At 39.3% G+C, this 21,707-nt stretch overlaps 1 protein-coding gene and 1 long non-coding RNA gene across 2 annotated transcripts in view; both read right to left on the bottom strand.

Annotated features, from left to right (window-relative positions):
- Positions 1-21,707, bottom strand: part of tmeff1a (transmembrane protein with EGF-like and two follistatin-like domains 1a) — a gene marked incomplete in the record, with an annotated part of 100,604 nt that overhangs the window by 71,429 nt on the left and 7,468 nt on the right.
- Positions 17,749-21,668, bottom strand: LOC112144411. The gene is made up of 2 exons (XR_002918894.2): positions 20,760-21,668; positions 17,749-20,630 (listed from the first exon to the last, which is right to left on the bottom strand). It is a non-coding gene; the product is annotated as an uncharacterized LOC112144411 (long non-coding RNA).

Genomic DNA, 21,707 nt, shown 5'->3' with positions numbered 1-21,707 from the left:
TTCTTTTTTATCTGAACAATGTTTTCCCCGACCATGATAGTCCCACTACCAACTCATTACACCCCTCCCCACTTCTACACAAAGTCTTGGAGAAAAACAGCTCTGAGGAGGTTAGTATAAACTCAGATGCAGCAGAGTTTTAAACTTCAACAGATGAGGTTACAATAATCACATTTATGGTGAAATGTTTTGGTTTAGGAAATAACATGACAAAACATCCACGTGGATCAATCATATCCTATTATGTATCCATGTAAGTAAGCAGGTAAACAATATTTTTTCTTTTTTTATGCACAGCTGTTTAAACAGTGCATTACAAAGCAGCCAATCAGAGCATCTGCTTTGGTCACACGTACAGGCATGCTTGTATTGGCCCGTCAGCTGCTCCCAATAAACAGAGACAAATGTTTGTTTTCATAAACTAAGGATGAAATCCGTTTTAATTTCAAATGTAAAACCAAAAAGACAAACTTAACTAAAGTATTTCTTAAACAATTATTATTGACTTCAGGTCTTTTTTTAACAACAAGCCACATGTGGTTACTAATCTTTCTCAAATTAATTAGCATTTATAAATACATTTTAAGGATCAAGTGTTGTCTCTTTGTCACAGAGCGGTCCAGACTTTCTGTGCTGGACCTCAAAGACTTGGCAGTAATCAGGGGTGTCAAATGATTACGTTACTTACAGACATTCAGTGTTAGTGATTTTTTATTTTTTTTTTTAAAGTTAATATAATTTTTAATCTGTAACTATCATCTATAAGGGATAATGCCTAACAAGGTGTCCGTTATCAGAAACTAACGGACAATCACGTTGGACGGTTGTCTCCCTGAAGCCCAATGATTTCTGGTAATGAACACCTAAAAAAAGCATAATCCTGCATATACCATGATCACTTATGGAAACAAATCAAATATTAGTCCTTTAATCTTCTCATTTTTTTAGGTTTAAAACGTTTTCATAGAAAAAGTATTTAATATGCGGAGTGATTTACATGGTAAAGGCTTTGCCCTTTTCGCTTCTGCAGCTTTCCAGTCTTCAAAATGATCATATTCACCAAACAGGTTAAAGGAAAGGAAACTATAAAATAATTAGTGTCTTTTCTACTATCTTGCTTTTAATATTAACTGTGGAAAAAGGTAGGTCAACATATGTAAGAAGTTAATGTTGAATATTTTTGGATTGTTCAGAAAAGTGTTCCTCCTGTTTTTCTGTGTTAAATTATCGTACTTTTTAAAATTTGTTTTAATTGTTCAAGATTGAAAAAACATCCCTCTTGGTAAAAGGAAAGGTTGGAAGTCTGTTACAATTAAAAAACCTCATAAAGACAGCTTTTAAATTGTATTTTGATCTTTGACTCTGCTACAATGTCATGGAAATACCTCAAAAAGAGACTTTTCATAGCAATTATAAGGTTAGATTTAAGAATAGATTAATTTGATTCAATAATTACAGGTCTTAATTCATCGCTCAAACAAATTAACTGCACTACAGCAGTAGTTGGACTTTAAGGGGGCAGATAGACAGTCTGTTTTCTGCCTTATTTAGATGGGAAGTTTTTGTGAGTTTTTTGCATTCTTGCAGTCAAAATCTAGTTATTTTCAGCCTTATGTCAACTCCTGCACGCCCTCAAGGTGGCTGTACGTTCCCATCCTGCCCAGTATGAGCTGCTGTGACCTCAGGCAGAGATACGGATCCTTTAAAGGAAAAGCAGAAAAAGTAGATGATCTGTGAGGAAAACTGTCATCCATGTTTTCCTTTTGGATTTCAACTTCAAGGACTTTGTTCCTGCTGAGGAAGGGAATGCAGGGATTCATCCGGCGTCAGCTTTCATTTTGCATTTGCAATGAAATAGTTGAGGGCTGTTTTTAACACAGTAAACACGCTGCATTTGCTGCAGCAGCTCAAGAAGAGAAGGTCAGTGTCTGATGTGTTTTAATTAGCATGCTCTTCATCAACAGGGGGGAGGATTAGGACGTGATAACTCGTGTTGGAGGGATGCTGGCAGAGGAAAACATCCAGTCCGCCTCCTGCAGATGCTTCCATCCCGGAGCAGAGGCTGGATCCAGCTTCATCACCATCCTCTTCGATCAGCCGCCGCTGGCTGTGCATCAGCTCTGCTGTCAGCCTCTTCCACTCCCTCCACCCCCGCAAACCGCCATGTCATTTGCATAATTGCAGCCCTACAACTCGGTACAGTATAATCTGTGCCAATATCATGACGGGTGGTGGATTACCACAGCAGCTCGCTCACATAACAGCATGTTGGTGCATCTCTTTCCTGTCGGAGGAGCTCCATCACATTCTGCGGTCTTGAAGATCTCGGAAAATGCTCCACTTTCTGGGACCTTCCTTCACAGCTCTCAGCTGTCAACACAACGTTTTCATTTCTGTAATCTCCAATTCGCAGGTTACCGTAATTTGTAATTTCTTCGTCTTTGAACAGAGCTGTCGCCCCTCAAAGTGACTCATCTCCGTCAAAGGCAAGTTTGTCCCTAGCAAGAAATTGTTCATCTGACATCTGAACAGAGGAAAAATTGGTTTTTCAGCGTATCCTTGTCATAAAAAACAGACGTGATGAAGCAGAAAAAATATTAATTTTCTCAGCGCCAACAGACGCTTCACCGCCATTTTTCGTCAGATGTTGACATTACTTGATGGAAAAACTTATCAACCTTTGACAGAAATCAAGACTCTGAACAAGCCAACAGGTTCTTGCAGCTCGCTCAGTAAAAGAGTTCACTTTTTGCATTCTTGATGAAGACGCTTAATAGAAAATAGAGTTTTGGGAAAACACAACTTGATAGGATTCCTAAAAACATCTGTTTTTAAAATTGTCCTTCTGAGACCAGATACAAACTTAACCCATAAGAACCCTGACCCGTTTTCCTTAAAAATAAAATTAGGTGAAATAAACTACAAACCGAGTGGACCACAGATAATTTTTCTAATGTTTTTCTATTACACTGATGTCACCATGGGTTCTTATTTCCTGAACATAAAAAAAAAAAAAAACTTTCTCTGATTCTGGTGCTCTACAGATGACAACCATCAAAAGTACCTGAGAAATACAAACTGTTTGGATAAGTTTTAAACCATGACTAAACCTGGTGTTTTTTTACTTTCTTTAATAAAAACAAAGATAGGAACTTTAAATTAAGGATAAACATGGGGTGTGCACGTGATACCTAAAAAGTATCCACCAAAACTACACTTTGATTGTCTAATGCTACAATCACAAATACAGCTGCCACAACGCAATGGGGAGGCATTGGAAAAATCTTCAAGATTTCCTGCCACGGCCTGACTTTTTGGGAAAATTGTTGGTGTGGTTATGAAAGTAGACAGCAGCAGTCAGGCAGCGAGCAGAATATCCCACTTTTTATATAAAAAGGAGGTGGCACTCGATGCATTTACAAATCATACAGGTAGAGCTGCCAGCTAGCCGGCGATTTCTGCGACCGCCCAGCTGTCACCCGATTTTGCCATGGCGCCATCCCCACCTGTCACTGGACTCCCGACCTCCAAATGCCCTAGGGAGCCGATGACCAAAGTCAAAAAAATGTCCAGTCGCCGTGAAATTACAACTTTTTCTTAAAACCTCCCCTGCCACCGTGCTGCCTGTAAAAATGTGACTGCTGCCTCCAGATTATAAATACAGTCACATGACACCTGCTGAATCTGCTGAAAAACCTGCATTTAGGTCGCGGTGCCGTGGCATTTTGCAAAATGTGACTGTAGTCTAATTTTCTCATTTCTCTCAGTTTGGCTACGCAAAAAGAACACACATATATCATTTGAACACTTTACAGTTCGCAGGGTTTGGCAGGTTGGAAAAGAAAAAGAAAAATCTGTACGACCCGCTTGTGTCTCACTAACTTCCCACCGAGGTACCTTTATGTGATAAGTCTTTACTACAACTTATCCCTCACAGCACACCTGAAGAAAAAATGCAGATGAACATTTTCACTCTCTGGGTTCACTGAGTGGTCTACAATCTTAATATTTTGCGCACAAAGGTTTGCCCGTTTTACACCCGCAGGAAGCTCATCCACACATCGGGCAGTTGTTACTAAGGCCTAAATGAAGCCGGTGCGCCAATCATCAACTCTCAACTTTAAAATGAAACATTTACTTTAGGTCATGTTGAGACTAGTTCAGCTCTAACTTCCCAATGAGGCCACAGAGGGGGGTGGGGTGGGGCTGGAATTCATTAAATCTTGTTTTTGTCTGTGTTAGTCCTCAGATCAGCAGCTTCTGACACCAAAATGCTTCAGCTTCTCGAAACCATCATCCAAGCTCTGAGCTTACAAGCTGATCATCATGGTTTGTATTTAACATCCATCTAAACTGAGTGTGGTTATAAAAGTATTGAAGTTTCTAAACATTGAAAATAATGTTTGAACAAAAAAATAGTTTAGGTTTTACGGTTTTTCTCAGCTTCTGTCTTCAAATGAAGAACTTTATTCCTGTTTAAAGGTCATCATCAAAGCACTGAGGGCTAATAGAGAGAACCATGGAAAACGCCTCAATATTCAGTCTGATTGAAGCACGACATCTAAGTCGACAGCTTGACCCGTGTTTGTGTGCAACATTTGACAACATTGGAGCCTTTGAGTCCAGATCTGCAGTAAATCTGCTGGTTTTGTTCTGAAGTGCTGCTTTTTCTGTGGAAAGCTCTTCGGGGATCCTACTGCAGAGCCAAGCTCGGACTGAGGGGGGATTTTGTCTCGTCTCTGGCTGTTTACAGCCTCCCTGCATGTTGGGACTGTTTATGAGCCTCGTGGTCGCTGCTGTCAGAAAACCCCGCTGCCTCAGAGCGCCGCGAAGCCCCAACAAAGAGGCTTTCAGCCTCACGGCAGGACCGCGCTTTGCAATCCCTGGTTATGAAACCGGCTGCTTTCGAGCGGCTGTCACAAAGTCAAAGGGAGCTGACAGCCGAGCGCAGGAGCCATCTTGCCTTTCTGCATCGTCTTGCATTTGCATTTTCAATTTCCAGCTCTCAGGTGGTTTTGTCCTGCAGCTTTGCCCTTTTAAGTTGTCTGTCAGGATCGTTTTTCCCGTTCTGCTTCGCGGTCTCTAACCTCAGCCTCTCAGAAAACCAACCAATCACATAAATCTCACAGCCGGCATGTTAACGGCCCTGCGGAGAGCCAGGATTTCACACCCAGCTATCGATTCTGGAGGTAGCGTCGCACGACAGGAAGTGAGTTTTAGTTTGAGATATCCCCGTCCACTCTGGATGGCGGAGGGGAGATTAAGCTGCTGAGATGGTGCAGATGAGAAGTGTCCGGCTAAAGTCGGCACGCCTAAACCTCTGAAAGAGCTGAGTCACTGTGACAGACAAGCGGAAAACAAAGACGAGGGGGAAATCAACTCAAACAGCTGATATCTTGAATTATTAACCTTTTTTGGGGGGGGTGGGGGCAGTGGGTGGTTGGTTGGTAAACAGGCAACGTGGAAAAAAAAACTTGTTCTGTATGCATGAAACCGCTAAACTATTTTACAACTAGACTCTAAACTGAGTTAGCTCAACTAACCGGATTGCTGCCCAGAGGATAAGAGGTTAAAAATCTTTAAACTCCAAAATGAGACGGACATTTACCATCAACGAGAGAAACAAAAGTGTCATCCAAAGTAAAACACACTGCATTTGTGAAGTTTTGGAGTTTCTTTTTCAGGTCGGTGATTGGCTGGTTTAGGTGATAAGTTACTGGAAACACACTCTCACTCCAGGTCGTCAGATATGGATATCTAGTTTTGGCCCCCTTAGCTTCACTTTTTAACCTTTTGGGTGTCCCCAACTCGTCGTTTTTTCATGTACTGGCTGCTCTCGTTAATTCCATAAATCAGGGCTGAGTGAACTAGTACCGGTACCCTTACCCGGTACTGGTTCCTATACTGTTACCGCATCCGGTACAGTTTCCTGAGGATTGGGGGCAGATGACTTAATGGGAAAAGGCAGCACTTCAAAAAAGGATGGGTTGGGGACATCCAAAACATCAGAAAGGGGGTCCAGAACCAGACGTCCATGACAAGTTGGGAGTGAGAATGTTTAGTTATACCATATGTACATGGATGAAGAGATGGTGGTTTAACTAATTATAAAATGAGCAAAACGTAAAAACTTAGAACAACCTTTGAAATATTAAAATGGGACAAATGAGTCATTTTTCAGAGAACAGGTTTATGCTACATACACACTTGGCGGGCATGACTGGTGCGCTCAACCCGGTTTTAGCATATGAGGTTCACACAGCTCTAATACTGCATTCACACCAAATGCGATTCAAATCGCACAGCCAATCACTTCCTCCGCCTCTGTTTAGATGGATCTCTGCTGGACACTCGTTCAAAAATGTATTCATGAACTAGATGCCACCAGAATTGGATGATTTTTTTTTCTTATCGTCTCCATCCAGATAAGAAAAATGTCATAAAATTCAGGAAAACAATCAGCTTCTGCTCCACGTTGGTTTTGGACTCAAATATTGATCAACATGCAGAAGGCAAAAGCTGAGTTCCTGATTGGTTTGAATGTTGGAGCTCACAGCACGGCCAAATTTTTGGCGTGACAACCCGAAACGTTCTGTTGTCAGACCGCCACGCCGTGCCTGATGCTCAAATCGCCTTGCAGGACCGCATTTTGTGTATTTACATTTACTTAAAAATGACATTTGTTCTCAGAGATCTGACCTTGTATAAATAATGTGTTTTTTTTTCTTTTTTGGGGCATTTCCAGCTTCATAGTATATGGTATGAATGTGGTTTTTAATGTAACAATTTCCAGAAAAAAATCTAACTAATCTCTAGAATTGGTCTTTCTCAGTCAACAGTGGTAACATGTCAGTATAGACACAGTGCTGGTACTATGTCTGGTCTCTCTAACACCACACTCCCCAGTCTGTCCTTGGTCATGACCTTTTGGCCCATCCATTCCACACAAGTCTCCCTTATGATCTTGAACTTTTTTGAAAAAATTAGATTAGCCTTTAAGGTTGTTGGTTCTTCACAAAAGCTCTGGAGCCTCATCAGACCTGATCATGTTAATCACTCGGGTCCTAAACTGTGAGCCGGGGCGTTGACAGATTTACAAGTGAGCTACTTTTTCAGCCTCCAGCTCTCACCCCCCACCCCCATCCCCACACTGAATGCTTTTCCCCAAAGAGTCGCTGATGCGAGACTAATCAGGTCCCATTCCAATTCCAGGCACAGCAGAGGACACCAGACCCGGTCCCCGAGCTCACACAGTAAACCAGCAGGTGATTTGCACTTGATGCATTTTAATTGTTGCACACAGAGATCCTGAGCTGTGTGTGTTTTAGGCTGTGAAATGCATCCCCGCCCCCTCCCCTCTGCAAGGCCCGACTGAAGCAAATGGAGCCTTCAGATGCATCTCTGGGTTTAGAGATGCCGGCCCGAGCCGGCGGCTCTCCGTGCATCCACAATCAATGGCAGCAGAGACCGAGCCGAGCACCGAGGCGGCTAATGGCTCCACAACAGAGCCTGCAGAGAATTGGAGCTCCTGAGGCTCACAGCCACAAAAGCTGAGCAGAAAGAAAGAAGGTCGGATGGCTGCACACATGCATACCAACAAACACAGGCGGGATGATGTACAACGACTGCAGAATTCAGAACGGAGCCCTGAATTATAAATGCTGCTGCTGCTGAAGAAATACTGCGCCAATCAGTTCCTGCAGAATGAAGAAATGCATGTGCAAAGCTTTGTGGGTTATGGCGTCCCACAGAATCCATCATCCACAAGCTGCTTTGAAGGTGATTAGTCTGCAGCAAACCAGGAGATGAACATGAAGAATGCAAAAATATCTGCGTGAAGAAGAGCAACAGATCTGTTCTCATAAGATCTGAATGTGCTTACAGCTGCAGGGTAACAGGGCAGATGTCACATTACATCTATCACCATGAAACACAACTGAGAAGAAAACAGGAAAAAAGTAACTGGAGGTGCAGAACAGATTTATAGAAACTGCTTTGTTGTGTCTGGAGCTTCAAAGAAATCCTTCAGCGTACCAAGAAGAGAGGAACGAGTGTTGCCTAAACCTAACCAGGAAATTAGGAAAGCCTCAACCTAACCATACAGAGAAACCAGCCTAAACCTAACAAATACAGCATTTAGCGAGGTTTTAACCAAACCAGACTATTAACGAAGCTTAAACGTTATCAGTTAGTAAAGCTTATCTAACAAGAGAGAGAGTACATCCTAAATCTAACCCGGCAGTTTAAGAAAATTGAAACAAAAGTTTAAGCACTTGAAGTCCCACTCTAACCATATTTTTTCCATTGTAAAATCATTCACAGTGGTCTTCTAATTATGATTATGCAGATTTTAGCCAAAATCAAATCCTGTGTCACTTTTTAAGACATATTTTCTTCAGTACAGCAGGAGCTCATTAGAAATTGTTGGTGCAGACGTTAACCTCAGCTAATTTCCCATCAATTCTTTGTTTAAACTCTCTCCCGGTAGCTTATTGGACCTCACAAGCCCAAGCTAACATTATCGAAGCAAAAAATAAAATAAATAAGCTAACAATATCTGAGCTATGCAGCTGTTCAGTTTAGAGTCAGATTCCAGCTCAGACGAGGAAATAGAAACATTAATGGATTGATTTGTCTGCAAGTGGATGATTCAGAATTGTAGTGGGGATACTCTGACCCACCAATCACAGTCGCAGCGTCACAAATCTCTTTTACAAACTGCAAGTTTTGTATCTGATCCAATATGATTGGATTAAAGAAATACTCAGGAATGCACTTTTAATCTTCAATTCTTTTTCCATCAAGAGAAAAATGCTACAAAAACATGTTAAAAACACCAAAAACATAGTTTAATTGGAGTCAACCTTAAAAAATGTGGAAAAGATCATGAAAATTATGGTGAAAAGAATTATATATTTTTTTTCTTCCCAAAGACAAAGCAGTAGCGGGGATAGGCTCCAGCAACCCTGTGACACCATACAGATTCAGAGGGTTTGGGAAATTGATAGATTGATCTCCTAATCCAAATAACATAAAAACATTTTCACTTGCCTAAATATAACTCATGCCTATACAGCAAAATCCAGTGGTAGAAAAAAAAAACCTTAAACATCGAAGTTTTAGCTCCTGTTGACATTCTTTCAACCACCGTAACTCTTCAACCGTTTGGCTTTGAGGTGATTTTCAACAGTTTAGGTTAGCAATGTGTTACATATCGATGCAAAGCTGATATGAAAAGCTGTTTTCTCTGAGTCTGAGTCAGTGGACTCACTTTGATTGCATGAACGGTAAAATATTTACGATATGACAAAGCGGATTTTTAAGGTGTTGTTGGTGACATCTCCCATGTTAAAGGAATAAAAAAGAACATACTTAAAGCTACAAAGAAAAATCTATATTATCATTAAACTGTATTATAATAACTGTTTTCATGTCTACTTTTGGTTTAATCTAACCAGAGAGCAGATATGTATGCAACATATTAGAAAGGAACCACAACTGTGTTTTGATTGATTTAATTTCATAGAAACATTTATTAGAACATTAAAATGCTTATTTTCTGTGTTTTAACAAAAAATTGAAAGTATTACCTTAGAGTTTGTGATAAATAAAACTAGTGCATTGCTGTTTACTTTAAATGTTTCCTAAAACTTTAAGTGTAGGCTTGATTTTTAATCTTTATATAAGAACATGTATTTAAAAAAATACATTTTGGAATAAAAATAGAGTCCGGATTATTGTGTACCAAACAGAATAAATTACTCAATGAATTTGTAGTCAAACATGTAGTTTTAGGTTAACTAATAAAAAACTATTTCTATTGATCATCTCTGACTCTGAACAAACCCCTGACGTGAAAACATTGTGAAGTAACTAATATATCTTCAATACAAATTTTGATTTAAAGGATTTTTTGCGATGGTAACCTTAGAGAGAGTTGAAGTAATGGAATTGATTTATGGATTTTCACATGATACAGTATCAGGATCATCTGTTTTCAGATAAATTGAGCTGCTGGAAACCAAACCCGCCATCAGATCAGTCATGATGGGTTTGTAAAGCTGCGATTGCTTCACTAACTGTTTCGGTTGAGAGAATTGGGTTTTGGTGAAGAATGAAGAAAAATAAATCCGATAACAACACTAAAGCAGCTGCAGTAATTAAAAATTAAAACCCTTGTAGAACAAAGTGGCTTTAATTTTAAGCTGAAGAACTGAATGTGTTTTCATTTAGAGAAAAAGAAGAAACTTTAAGTGGAATAAAGACTGTATTCACACCATCACTGAATGGTGAAATAGTTAATTCTTCCATGAAGGAACTGCTTTATTTTTTTTTAGATTTCCTTCCCACATGGTTGATGTCTTCTTTCAGAAAGGCTCTTTCAGCGCCGGTCCTTTTTCAGACCCACATTAAAGCTCGACTCTTTGTCTTCCGGCGACAGAAAGCCCTTTTCACAGCTTGATTTGAGAGGAAAGGCTTTGCAGAATAAAGGAAATGTTCTGAGCGGCGGTGAAGGCAGCGTGGCTAACGGGCACAATGTGGCTATCGGGATGTGTGGTCATGCTTCTCTCAGACAGCCAGGCTGGAAAACAAAGAGGACGAGCCGCTCGGATGCTGACGCCACAGTGGGAATGTGTGAGGGCGGCGAGGCATCTTCTCCCGCCACCGTGTTTCCCACATCATCTGCTTTAAATAGGGAGGAGGTGTCAACAAAAGAGCAAAACACGGATGCTGTAAAACCTTTATCTATTATTTAACTCTTCATCAGCTGAAGATACAATCCCAGCGGACACCAGTGCATTTTATAATCTGCAAAAATGTCATATGTATTTACTGGAGGTGCAGATTCTATAGCTGAATTATGTAGGATTATCTATAATTTATTGGTGTTACCGAATGCAGGATTTTACAGAAAGCAAATTCTCATTTATAAAGTTTTTTTTTAACAAAGGGAGGTTTTATTTGATATGATTAGCAGTTTTGTTGATCAGTTTTCCTTTTTTTTTAAATGGAAAGTTATATTGATAAGTGGGTGTAAAGGAATTAATTTTAATCAATATATCTATGGCTATAGAATGATTATCATGCAGAATTCAGGAACTTATTTAACAAATAAAAATTATAAATAACTTGTTCAAAGTTCTGGAAATCCAGCTCTTTTTCGTGAGCACTAACCTGCATGAGCTGTAGAGAATCAGACGTCCACATCAGATTTTTTGGCGTTTTTTTTGCAGCATTCTGGGCGTTCAAAAGTCAAATCTCTCAGCGCTGCTGCTTTTAATAATGCAGGAGCTGTTTTCACTTTATGTGTTTACCGAGTTTGAAGCTGCTGTCAGAAAGCAGACTGTACCTACAAGCAAAATGTGAACGAAAATTCAGACGTTTTCTTTTCGCAAATGCATTTAGAGCTGGAAAACTCCTGCAGGATTTCAGATGTCTGAGTAAATACAGCAGCTCATCAGACCTCCGGATGGTAAAACATCCTCACTAACTCCCCAACTAACTGAAGAACATCCGAAGTTTTGACCATTGAAGTTTCTTTATGTCACGTTAAAGCAGAGAACAAGAGCAACGTGTTTTTGGCCAAAGTTATGTTCACAGCAGCTGCTCTTAAAGTCAGACATTCAAGGCCGCCTCCTCTCCATGTTCGATGGGAGACTCAAACAGCCCCCACTTGACCTTTTCGACAAAAACTGAAGTTTATACTCACTCTATGATTTTGTGAACATAGTCCTTCACAGATCTAAGAACAGCTCTTAACAGATTTATTTTTACATTTTGATAATATTGTGGAAATCTCAACCAAAAATTGAGTTAAAAATACTTGATGGCTTTACCACAACCAGATTACTGTTGGTTTAGACCTAAATCCTATGACTGATACAGACTAAAAACTCCTGTTTCATATATAAACTTATTATCAATAAAATAATTGTTAGTGACAGAAAGCTTTTGTTGACCCAAATTATGAGGCAATAATGATCGGTAACACTTTATAATGAGATTCCTTAACAAGATTATTAACACATTAACAAGCATTATTAATGTGTTAGTAAGACATTTATTAGTACAATAACCCAAACAAGGTTTATCAAAATACTTAGTAAGAATTATTAACATCTAAAGTGAGAACATTGTCTACAAAGGTCAAGTTAATAAACTGTGTACAGGCTTGACAAATGTATTAACTGTTTTAGTGTTTTGCAGCACCTCATCTACAATGTTACCCTTATTTTTTATGATATTGCACAGATATAAAAGTCAAATATGATCAGATTTTCCTGAAAAGGAAATTCTCTTTTGAATGGATTTTAAAAATAAAAGTTGTAATTTTTGTCTATGAATAAAGTTTTATTTTTCATGTTTGTAAAATTATTTAAAGTTCAAATTTTTTTCTTTTTTTTTTAATCTAACTGAGTTATAGAAAAAAATACATATAGGTATATATAGGATTACAGAGACATATTTAGAATACATTTGTTAGGACATTTGAAGGCTGATTTGATCAAACACACAGAGATTCCTTCATTTATTGAACTAAGTTTTGGGGAAACAAGGTTCAGAAAATGACCTCTTGTAAGGTGATGAATTGAAATTGTACATTTGTATCGTAGGCTTTGACACAGACTGGCAACCTGTTCAAGGTCCAGCAGCCCTGTGACCCCAAAAGGGATTCGCAGGTTCTGAAAATCAACTTAAATGAAAACTTAAAACAAAAATTTCGATTTAATTAGTTTTCAAGTGAAGCCACGAAGCTTCTTATCCCAATAATCCCTGTGTTCTCCCAAAGTTTGGACAGTAGTCAAACATACAGAAACTATTTTCTTTAAAAACTCAATTGACTGATAGAAAAATCCATCAAACCATCAGAAAATCAGAGGATTTCACTGCTCGTTTTACCACTTTCCAAATGAAATCCCACTTCTTATTTGAAACAGGATGACGGATGAAGGTCATTGACCTGGCTTTACCTTTTGGAATTATTAGGTCAAATGGACAATATTGACTTGATCACCTGGCTTTGATTTCAGAATAAAATAAAACTTCATGTTTACTGAATTTACAGCCCTGAGCAGATTATCTGAAGGAGAACTCTAAGAAGAGGTTGATGTGACAAAAGGTTTAATAAACTTGAGTGGATAAGAAGCTGCTGAAAACCCTCTGTAGAAGGACCCAAAGGTCAGGTCATGATCTCCACAGATTCTCACGTTTAACTCTAACCAGAGCGCGTCTTATTTCATCATTCTCTTCCTTCTCGAGGTTTGAGTTTGTGCTGAACGATTGTCGTGTTTCTCCCGCAGATTCTAACACAAACCTTTACACTGAAACCAAAGCAAATCTTGGAGGAGATGAAGCTTTCAGGGAGTTTTATGTCTTCAATCGGGCAGCAGACTGCCAGCTCAGCTGCTCTGAAGCTGACAAATGAAGCCTTTGCACTTCATGAACCCCCTCCTCCCCCTCCTCCTCTGATGTGCAGAACCATAACACACCACACATATTAACACAACGCCACTGAGCGGAACTGTTCTTCAGATCTGATTCCTAATGTGATGCAGAACAGCCCAGTCTACTGGAGTCTTCTTAATTACCCTTTGGACAGGTATCAATAGGGGTAGATTTAAAACCCTCCAGGTTACTTAAGTATAGCTGCTGACTCGGCTGATTTCTTAAGCAATTTGTTCACCAATTAGTGAAGACTATTCCAGAAAAGTTCCTCTTTAGTTAATGATGTCATCCTTTTTTTTGCAAGCTAAGCAGAAACCAGCAAACATGAGCCTGAACATCTGATACACACATGGATGTTTACAGAGGAGGACAGACGCTCTTGTTTCACTAAAAATCTGCTGGTTCTGGTTGGGTTCTTAGCTGGTTCCATGAGGTTTCACAACTTAGCCCCAAGTTTTTTTGTCATAGACTCAGAGTTCAGTTGGTGGTATAACATCACATTGCTTAAGACATTCTTTAGAGCCATAGTCACATGTTATCTGGGCCTGTGGAGGGTCGTAGACAGGAGCAGCCGCATCTGAAGTATTTCTTGTAGTTTTCCTTGAAGCTTCTTTAGCCACCTCAAGGGATGAAAATGGAACGTACCATTGTTGATGAGTGTATCATGAAGTATTTGTAAGTTACATGCACCTACAAAAGACAAGTGATGCTGTCATATGGTGCCCTCAAGCCACACTTTGGTCATTACTAAGGTACACCCACTGGCTTCTTAATGACTGTACATGAATGCTACAGGGATGGGATGTGCACGTGATTTATAAACCCATAAGACGCTCATACAAGCTACACTATGAGTGTCTGACCTCCTAACATCTAATAGTCAGCAGACACTTATCATTAAGCAATAAGGGGCCCGTTGTGCAGGGTTCAGGGCGGTTACATCCTTCCAAAGAGCTTCCACAGATGGACAATCATCAGATGACATCTGTCCGTCCACGTCTGTCAGTGTTGAGAACTAAACTCCAACTAATCAATAATTTCATGGGAATGACCACATTCCTGGAATGTTCTCCTCAAACGTTCATTGTTTCTGTGGAAAATCCATTTATTTGATGGTTTGAAGATATCGACTCTGTTCTGAAGCGGCCTTTAAACAGGTACTTCAACCTGTCGTCAGTTTACAGAAACGCCGGTTCCATCCTCCACGAGTTCAGAGGACCAGGAGTTCAAAGGCTACAATGACTGAGAAAGGTTGTAGAAACGTGCGTAGCCACATGGGAACGCAGTAGTTTTGAATGCAGGAGCCAGAAATGCATGTTCACATGCGTTTGCATACGTTTGATTGGAAGTGGAACCTCCGACGCTGAGGGTGGTGTGAAAAAGCTTAAAAGTAGTGGGGTGGTGAGACAGTTTAAAACCTTCGATCTCAGATAAGATTCCCACCGTGTCAAGAATCCCTAAGCTGACAAGTGTTCTCTAATAAAATCTAAATGTACACGCATTTAATTACAAAAGTGTGAAGCAGATAAAGGCTTCCCAAATTGATTTTAAACAGTTAAACTATACTACTCAGTAAATAAAGAGACGAGTGAGGGAAGCAGAGAAATGAGACATCATGGAACACTGTAGAAAGGAGATGTTTGACCTCTAACCTACACCTGGGAGTTGGGAGGTCCTGCAGCAGAATTTGTCCGATAAAAACTGAGTTAAGGAGAGATCAGATCAATCTCATACTTGCCTTCAGGCCTGCAGTCAGGCTGCGATTAAAAGTTCAGAACCTTTATTTATACATGTAGGTCAACTGAGAACATTTTCCCATTTACAAGACAAAAAGTTACAGGTGGGGGCGGGGCTTAAACTCAGGTTAAGGAACATCCGCTCTGAAGTAGAGACACGAGCGCGGTATAGAACCTGACAGCAGACACACCAACAGGCTCTCAGGGTTTTTGGTCTTTACAAGAGTCCCACACAAAACATGGTAACAGTTTTTTTTCTCAGAACGCCTCACAGCGAAGCTGACTAACCACAGCGATGGCGGGGAACGGAAGAGTTCAGTCACAAGAACAGTTTCTTTGTGAAATGAAACATTCACATTATTATGAGACTGCTGCCGGCTCTGATCCGAACGGAAGATTTTATAAGAACGATTTATCGCTCTCCAGAGGAGGAACCAGAATGTTCTGATTGTAAAATACAACCATAGGAGAGGGCTGCAGACAAGATGGAGCCTCGTATAAATAACAGAAGCAGAAATTATACAACTTAACCCCAAAGCATTCAGAATTGTTAAAAAAGTATTCTTTTATTAAAACTTAAGACGGGGAAAAACGGAACTGTTGAGGTGTCCAGTTAAATTATGATTTTTTTAGTAGAGATTTCTGGTTCATCTGCAACCAGGTCCTCTTGAACCATCCTTGCATAAATCCACCAACTCTAGTTGGGCTAACTTTTTTTTTTTTTTTTACAAAATTCTGCCTGATAATAGTTAAAATTTTGATTTAATTAATTATAATTAATAAGATTCTTACAAAATAAGACATATTTTCATAAAAATCTAAAAGTCAAATTTGCTTTAATGGCAAATGTTTATTTTCAAGGCCAAAAAAAAAGAAGTTTTTTATTAATTATTAACACACTATTTTAGAATATAATATACATTTTTTAATTGTTCCATTTTATTTTAATCCAAATTATTTCAGATGAAATTTTTAATTGGGAGAAAACTCTTTTTACTGACACAAATGTTGTTTTTCTCAGTAAAACAGTGACAAATGACTGGATATTAAATCCCATGGGACTAAATTCGGCAGTAATTTGCTGCTCTAATTCAAACACAGTTCAGCCTCATAATGAACTGTGACTCGACCAACCGTCCACGGCTGCTGCTGTGAGAGACATTAAAGCAGAAAAAATCCTGTTCAGACCATTTTGATTTCCTGAAGTCAATCATGAAACCATTTTTTATTAATAACTGTCGCATTGACAGGACTAAATGAGAAACCGCACAAGCCGCATTAATACGAGCTGGGAATGTCGACCGCTAAAAACAGGCCAGAAAAGATTTTTAGACTGTTTAGAAAAAAAATAATAATAAAAAAAAAAACTACTGTCAAAATATACAACAAATCTGATTTTCCCATCATTTTAAAGCTGTTCTGTCATTGCTGCTCATGTCCACCTTTTTCTCTCCATAGTATTTACCTGTTCAAACTTAACCACAAAGTGAGGCAGCGATGATGGAACCAGAAAACATGTTTCTATCCTAAAAAAATGCTTCAAATCTCCTCAGAACGGATGACTTTCAATAATGTGGCTAAGACGCCTCATACAGAGCTGTTTTTGTGCCGATACATTTGCATGACCTCTATTCTTCAGCTGAAGCCTTAAACACAGAAACAGCAACACATCTTATGGTAAAATGAAAAAAGTTTACAATTACATTTTTAATGAAAATCATGTTTTGGGTGTTTTTAGCATCTTCTTGTGGCATATTTCTCATGATAGAGGACATATATATATAGAAAATTTAAATTGCATTTCTGAGTATCTCTTTATTTAAATCATTGTGAACCAGGAATAGATGAAAAAATTTAATTTGAAAAAGTTTGCAGGAGTGACGTAGGTACTACAGATAGCAGGCCACACGCTCCTTACTTCACTACAAATAGATCAAAGTCTCTGTTTTCTGTTTCCTGGCTCAAAACTGTATGGCTGCATAGCTGCAATGCTGAGTAAACAAAGAGCTAATGGGAAATGATGGAAGTCTTACTTCGTACCAAGATTTCCGCCCACAACTCAGAGGTGAATTTCTGCGGAACTACTGCCGCTCTGCAGAAACTATGTCCCAGAAAATGACAGATTTGTAAAATCTATCCCAAAAAAATGGGATAAAAATAATAACAAGACCCCTGAGAACGCTTTCAAGGTAGGACTTTAAGGCCGAAACGAAGCTTAAATTTGGAGTATGAACCTGTTCTTCCTTTGATTTTGCTTCTGTACCTCTATGTCATCTGAAAGCAGCTAATAAAAGGATAAGATGAAGATTAATATGAGGGTTTTATTGGACACGAGAGCTAACACTTTAAAACACATCTGTTACAACAGACTGCAGCTGAAACACAACAACACAAGGAGCAGAGCAACATAGATTTGAACATATTAAACGTTACATTTGTAAGTGCCTAAACATTCTCACTCCCAACTAGTCATATGTAGAGGTGGGAATCTAGAGACACCTCTGGATCACAATTCAGGAGGCAACGATTCGATTATGAAACAATTATCAATGCATCTCAGATTTGCTTTTTTTTTTTTTTAGAGATGTTTCTCTTCACTACAAAACACTAGACCAATATAAATTACTTTCTCCACCAAAGTGCATTTATATGTAAAGAATAGATCAGTAAACTTCTTTAACTTTTATTGATAACATAAAAATTCTAACATGAAAAACATTTGGTTTAATAATCAAAAATCTTTCACAGCCTCAAAATGATACATTTTTCCTGAACAACCTTAAATAAGAAACCAGCTTTAATGAAACACTCTTTAACTCACATCAAACTAAATAGTGATTTAATCGTGATTTTGCAGATCTGTTGTGTTCTCTCCACATTTCATTTGGGTGTAACTTATACACTGTTTAACTTTTATCAAATTGACCCTCGACACTATGACAGCCAAAATGTTTCCAAACCGTCACTTTAAGGGAAGTTGGGGCCGGTCGGGTGATGAGATCAGGAAGGTCAGCCATGTTTGTTTGCTCTTCAAAAATGTCAGCGTGGAAAATCCTTCACGTTTAGTTCCACGCGTTACTTTTACATTAAATCATATAAATGTTTCCATTATTGATTATTTAAAATTCATAGAATGCTTCAGAATCATTTATGGATCATCTAAAAATTAATTTTTTCCCCACCACTTGTCATACTCTGTATGGACGTTTGGGTCGGGCCCCCTGTGCGTCACTTTTTGACGTTTCGGGTGTCCCCATCGACATACTTCCTGTTCCCATTAAAGCAGAGATCCTCAACCCTCAGGACGCAGTACCAGATTGGATAACGGATGTGAAACCGGGTTAGGGTAAGAGTACCGGTACCAGTACCAGTACTGGTCCCGTCCCAAGGATGAAGACCCCAGATTAGTGTATTCATTTTTTCCCCGTCTGTGGCCCGGTACGAAGCGTCCCTCGGACTGGTATTGGTTCAAGAGCCAGAGGTCGGAGACCCCTGATGTAACGGGAACAGACAGCACAACAAAAAACGAGGAGTTGGGGACACCCAAAACATGTGGGGTGCCCTAATCATAGGTCCATATCTGAGGAGTTGGGAGTGAGTTGGTAAATCCAGAGAAACGTGCTGCTGATTAAAAAGGACTTCATGAATCTGGTCCATCTCAGGCTCCACGACGACCTGCAGCAGACAGTTTGACATCTGCATCTGACAGACGGGTCTTCAGACGAAGAGCACCTTGACTTTACGGCACGTTTTATCCTCCGGGCTTAATTAAACTCCAGAGCAGATTTAGAGTCGCGTCCCGCCAGTTGACAAACACCATTTATTGCCTCATGAAAGACAATTAAAAGCCTCTGTCAGGCCGAGGACGCCGCAGATAATTGGTTTGCCCTAAAGTCAGCAGGAGGAAGAGATCAGCGGCGATGAAACTCATCCCGTCTCTCAAACTCGGACCTGGTGTTTTTCTGGGAGCAGAGGTTCTCATACGGATAAAAGCGACTGTACTTCAGGGTGTTCCCTGAAAATTAGACTGACAAAGAACCCAGAAGGAGGTTTGGAAACAAACGTGAACACAGAAAAGCATCTTCCAGCTCCGAGCGGAACTGAGACACGACACGGGAGCGTCCACGCAGAACTAATGAGCCGCAAACGCCGCATAAACTTTCATGAAACTTTTAAATTAGTTTGCTTTTTACTTTTAATGATGACTGTGATTTCAGTTCATATGAATCTCAGACTCAGAACTTTGACCTTCCACAGCACGGGGAATGCAAACACAACAAATGCTGCAGTTTGAGAATAAAATCAGTTATCGACCGTCAGACTCTGAAGGAAACTCAAGAAATGCAAAATATGTCAAACTGTGGAGGTGAAGAAATCATTCTCAAAAATGATCAATTCTTGTTTTTGTTCAGAAAAATAAACTCCTTTTCAGCTATTTTTTTTAAAACACAAAATATTTGTCAATTGCTTGTTTTTAGGTAGTAATATAAAAAAATAATAAAAAAACAAAAGCCAGATTCAAACTTTTAATCAAAAACGTTTCTTAAATAACCTAAAAACTTACCAAATGTTTTAATGCAGAAATGCCAAACGGGATAATAGGATCTTTTGAATTTTAACAAATTCAACAGCCTCTTTGTGTTTCAGTAATTAAACAAACTGAAGTGTTTTCATCACTCGGAGGCTCATGAAGAAGTGAAGACAAAGAACGAGAACAAAACCCAAAACTTTGGTTAAGTTAAGAAAAAAAAGATTTGTCGCTGTAAAAAAGAAAGTTTTGAACTGAACAAAAGAGGAAAAAAAGTAAGAAATTATCTCCAAACAAAAATGAAAACAACTTTAAGGAAAGAAAGTTTTAGAAAAACACAAACGGAATGTATCACCAAATTGAAAAGAAGCACAAAGTCAGAGACATCAAAAACAACTTTAAATAGACAAAAACCAAACACAGAAACACAATCGCCTTGAAGAGACACAAACGACAACCTCAGCGGGACACAAAGATGGAAAAAATATGAATCTTTCACATTCAGAAAAGAAACAAGTCATCACAAAGTAAACAAACAGACTCACTACAACCTACTGATGAAAAAAAATGAACGAAAACATTAAAATGACAAATCAATTTAAGAGCCGACAACATTTCAATCAAACTGATGTACACAAATCCCTTACAAAAAGAATAAAATAAAGCTAACTACAACTACACAAACTTGGAGATTGAAAGAAATTTTGTTGCACAAAATCCAAAAATCTCACCAATATATAAAAACTTCTAACTATCAGTAAAACCCAAAAATGTTTAAACCAATGAGCACAAATGCTGCTGACGGTTGAGAGCTCCATGTTGTCTGATTCTGCTGTGCAGCAACACAACAGACCCACACTCCTCAGTGGATCCATCATTTCTGAGGAGCTCCGCCCACTGAGCATCAGCGCTGACATGAGCTGCAAGTCCAAAGATCAGAGCTCATTTAGAAGACAATTCCCTCCATGTTGAAGAAACAAAACTGTTTAGGTTCTGAGACTGCATCCATACAGTTTTTCGTACTGAACATTAATGGTTGTTTGCCTCACGTTTTCTTACTGAGGAGTCAGCAGCTCCTCCATCACCTCATCAGCATCAGCACCACGATCAGACCGGTGGAACAGGTGCCGTGTTCATCTTCAGCTGCTTCGGATGAAAGCTCGGGCTAAACGCTAACAGTGTAAACCATAAACAACACGGACAGAACATCAATATTCATCCGCAGCCCAGTTAATGTCAGAGCGGCTGCTGAAAATTTAATCAGGCCTGTTACGCTCCCCGCTAACGCCGCGCCGCGTTGGAAAACACGTGTGAGCCACTGAGCGCGCTCCGTCAGGCAAGGCAGGAGACTGCGGAGCATCTTCCAAGAGGAGGGTGTTTAACAGCCTCGCACAAGGCCAAATTATACTGTATCATTTCATTTATCTTGGCCAGTCAACACCCCACCCCCTCCACCGTCCCCACCCAACCCCCAACCGGACCAAAGCCTGAGTCAGCGAAGATACAGCTCGCCTTCACGAAAACACCAAACTAAAGCAGGAGCCAAGAAACGGCCCCATCCTTCCAGAGAGAAACCACTGTGTTCTTGGAAGACACTCTCATTTCACCTCAATTTAACTTTATACACTTCACTTAAAAACAAATGTTTATTGGAGGACTGCTAAGAAAAAAAAAATCCACTTAAGAACGTCACCTTTCTTCTTCTTTGCTCATAGTAATGATCACATGAGCTCAAAGAACAAACAGATATATTTGGTTTTGTTTGTAAAGTGTCATTTCTGCTAGTGAAAAACAAACTGTATCCACTGCTTCTCTGTGCAAACATATTGTAAAAAAACTGTCATCCTTTAAGGAACTTTCAAATTCTGGATTTTCTTCTTATTTAAAAGAAAAACTGAGCTGCACTGCAGTTGAGTACTTAATGCAACATCTGGACACAAATTACATTCAAAGCCCTTCAAAGTGCTATATTATGTAAAAAAATCTTACAGATTAAT

The sequence above is a fragment of the Oryzias melastigma genome, linkage group LG17 (assembly GCF_002922805.2).
Source record: "Oryzias melastigma strain HK-1 linkage group LG17, ASM292280v2, whole genome shotgun sequence".
Taxonomy (NCBI): Eukaryota; Metazoa; Chordata; class Actinopteri; order Beloniformes; family Adrianichthyidae; genus Oryzias; species Oryzias melastigma.
Note: the sequence above shows the minus strand (reverse complement) of the source record. Positions and strands in the feature narration are given on the sequence as shown.